This window comes from Trichosurus vulpecula, chromosome 4 (genome assembly GCF_011100635.1).
Source record: "Trichosurus vulpecula isolate mTriVul1 chromosome 4, mTriVul1.pri, whole genome shotgun sequence".
Lineage (NCBI taxonomy): Eukaryota > Metazoa > Chordata > Mammalia > Diprotodontia > Phalangeridae > Trichosurus > Trichosurus vulpecula.
The window spans coordinates 288,547,133-288,551,026 of NC_050576.1; the positions used below are offsets into that span (position 1 = coordinate 288,547,133).

The window sequence follows — 3,894 nt, forward strand, 5'->3', positions numbered from 1 at the left end:
ATAGCAAGTCTATTTAGTTGCTCATTCATTGACTATTAAGATGGAAAGTTTGAACAGTCTTGGGTCACTGTATCATTTTTCCCATCTCACTACCACTCTTCTTGCCCAAGATCATTTGTCACGTATGCCCCTTCATATAAAGTAGTTGTTTCAGCATCTATTGCCATTGTTTGCTTGTAGTTATTTATCCTCCTTATTTTCCCTGGGTCAGTAATAGTATATCATGCCGTTTAATCCTTTTTGCCCTGTTTTCCCAGAAACCTCCAAGGTCAGGGGTCAGAAAAGATGGGACAAGAAGCAGAAAGCCCCAGTGAGAAATAGGTGCGTCAAGGTCATAATGGCAATATTCTTTGATCCTTAAGTCTGGCTGGGTAACAGGCAGTTTTAAAAGCTGTCAGTTGCCTAGGAGAGCTGTCATTTCATAGTTCAAGGGTTCAGTAGCTTCACTCTTTTAATAATGTATGGACTGTACAATCATAAGATTTAAGTATGAGCAAATCTTTGCTATAATTAAAGTAGGAAGATGTTTCATCCCAGACCACTTCACTGTCATTAGGCTGGGATTGTAAAATGCTGACTTTTGGAGAAAGGGCAAATTTGATAAGGGGGTTGAGGGTATGTGAATGCATGCAATTGAGCACAAGATTGAACCTGACAGATTTAGGTAAAGGATGTATGGGTGGAACAAAAAGGAAAATAAGAGACGCAGGGGGAAGAATCAGGGCACCAACTGGGCTTCTTAAGAGCCCCTGGTTCTTTTCGGGTTCAATCCTTAAGCTCCACCCAGCCCCTGTCTCACTCTCCTTCAGTCTTTCTCCTAAAACATAGATTGGGCAGTCAGAAAAGCCATTTTCAAGGAAATAAATAAATTGTTTTTAAAACTGGTGGCTTAAAGCTCACCAAACATGCTAATCAGGATATCAATTTGTGATAGGTTTTTCTATTGAGGTGCTAACATCTATGAAAATGGAAGACAACTTTAAAGCTGCTTTTTAGAAACAAAAGGTTAGTATACAGTGGTTTTAAAAGAGGGGGAAAAATGTCAAGATTAGTGAAATTCCACAAAGTTGTATGAATTATAGTAGAAGTCCTACTATTTGATTGTCTATGTAGCAGAAGCCATGTGACATCACAAGGGTTCCCTCTAGAGCTTAGAGGACATGGAGAAAAACGACGTTATTAAACTCAAAAAGAATGGATCTCTGATTGCTGGATCATGCCTCTGCAACTAGAAGACAAAGTGGGGAGATTTTTGTAAGAATGTAGGGGTAAATCTTCTTTCATACTCCCGTGTGTATGCTTAAATATGGGGGACATAGAATCATCAAATTTCAGAACTAGAAGGGACCTTGGAGGCCTATGACCTTCTCCCTTGCTAGGGCCTTCCTGTAAACAGTCACTAACTCTCCGCTCAGCGCTCTCTTCTGCAGCTTTGTAGATGCTGGCTCTCTCAATGTCTGCTCTTCGGCACCCTCTTGATGTCGCTGCCTCAATGTCTTTTTGATGTCTGCTTCTCAATTCTGCTTCCCTTCAGTTCTATCCCTCTTCAATTCTGGTTCTCTCACACTCTGGGTTCTCCTTATATACAGTCCTAGCCAGGTGTGTCTGATTGGCCAGAACTCAGGTCTCTGACTGGCTGAATTCATGATTGACTAGAGTTCAGTGCACAGACCATTGGCTCTGGTCTTAGCAACTCCCCTTAGGGCCCTGAGGGCTTCATGCTCAAATAGGCTTAGTGCTTGGTAAGTAGAGGCTTTAGGCCTACTTACAAAGATATAATCAAGCTTTCCCATCTAGCCCCACCTGAGGCCTATTGAATGGGTGGGAAAGATCTTTGACCACATTAATACTACACAGAATCATTCAGAGATGATAGAAAGTGATCATCTTGGGTCTCCCAGACCAAAAAATATCAAAAGGAGAATATCTTAGCCATTGCAAAGGCCACAAAGCCATCCAAAGATAACCAAAAGAACAAATGGATGATTTGCTCTGAAGAAAATGAAATGGAAGGTGATACACTTTTAAATATCCTGTCAGGAGGAAAGGGCCCTTATCATAGGGATGGTTTCTCCAAACCTAAGAAAAGGAAAACAATATTTATAACTCCAAGTTTTAAGAAGATTCATGAAGATCATTTTAAAGAAATGGAATCTATTGACAAATATATTGGCTAAAAAAAGAAATATATGGAAGTCCTTAACAAATCAGTGAAGGAATTAAAGATATTAGCTAAAAAACGCTAACCCAACTGGAACTCCCTACGGTAATTCCAAGAAAAGTTCATTTAGCAAGAGGGTAATAAGCCCAGTTACTCAGAGAGGCTGGCCCTCTTCTACCTGCATTCCTTTCAGTCCATGATGCTCACTTCATGCATCTCTTGGGACTTCGAATCTTGTGTCAGAAACTGTTCAAGTTATCTACCCTCTCAATTAACAAAATGGATGTCAGTTTCTCAGAGGCTACTATAGATAATGAGCATAAACATTCACTGACCAAGACTCCAGGCAGAAAGCCTCCATATTATCAGCATGCTTGACTCCCAACCTGAACAAGGCTCCTGATGAAGAATAAGGAAAAGAAATCCAGTCAAGCCAAGAGTGAACATACTCCAGCTGTTAGCCCATTCAACTTTATAGCTGAGGCAGCACAGATGAGTCAATAAAAAAGAACCAATATTTGATCTCAAAGCAAGTCTTTCTTGTCCACTTCTCTATGAGCCACACAAAGAGAGGCTAAAACCATGGGGGGAATCTAAAGAAAATATTGCTCTGAATGAAATAACCAATAGAATTGAATTTCACAAAAAAACAAACCTTACAAACAGCCACATCTCCAGACCAGAGAAGAGCAATGAAGGAAATATGAGCAGAAAAGGAAAGAAAAGAAAGATTGTGTCCTTGGGACTTGAAGAGGACTAGTCATGCTTGGGGACTAAACAATCTGCCAAGCATTCTGTAGATATTCTTAATTATGAATCTTCTATGCTTCTGTAAATATTTTTATATTTGTTTTGTTGTTGTAAATTTCATCCAGTCTGTGCTAACTCTGTTCTTATATGTACTTATAATAGATACATCTTTGGAGCTGTCGTATTAACCTGCTACTAACTACCATCATTGAAATAGTGATACTATCAGCTTACCAATGTCTCATTTATGAACTCTGGCAAATTTTCTAAAATGATCTTTCCCAAACTCTTTTTTGTTTAATTAAGTACAGCTTCTTAATCCTTGAACCTAGATTTTTAATGTCACATGCCCTCCTCTAGTCCTAGGGTTTCAAATAACCTTCAGGCACCATCTTTTTTCACATTTTAAATGATGGGAGAAAAGAAGGCAGAATAGAAGACTCCTCTACACATCCAGAGAACTCACTAACTAAAAATCCTGAACCCTAAGTGAGTAAGCATCAAAATAAAAAGCATCAAGCTTCAATGTTTTCTTACACTTGTCCTTAGATAACTGCTTTGTATAAATATATATTCGTTGCTAATCTGTTATTAGATGCCATACTTCACATTTATCTTTTAAGAGTAAAGCAAAAGGATCGTGCTCACAAGAGTCTTTTAATTACTACTTCTTGTAAGTTAGTTTATAATATTATTGTGTTCTGTAATCTAGTCTCCTATTCAAAGGATATAGAAGCCTGTGAATGCTTAGAATTATAGCCATCTCTATTGATCTCCAGAATTTTATACTTGGAAAAGTCCTTGTCAGATTAAAGTACTGTAGCTAAGCTAGCCTGCTAAAAGTTTTCTACTGCTTTGTAAGATTTTTATAAATAAAATTAAAACTTAAAATTAAAAAAAAAGTCATGCAGCTCATATGTCTCCATTTTGTCCTAAAGCAAGTCATGAGATGCTTTTTTAAATGCCTCACTGAAATTTAGGTA

General features: G+C 38.2%; 1 pseudogene; it reads left to right on the forward strand.

Moving 5' to 3' along the window:
• Positions 1-223: 223 nt before the first annotated feature.
• Positions 224-2,938, forward strand: LOC118847129 (annotated as a pseudogene).
• Positions 2,939-3,894: the final 956 nt, after the last annotated feature.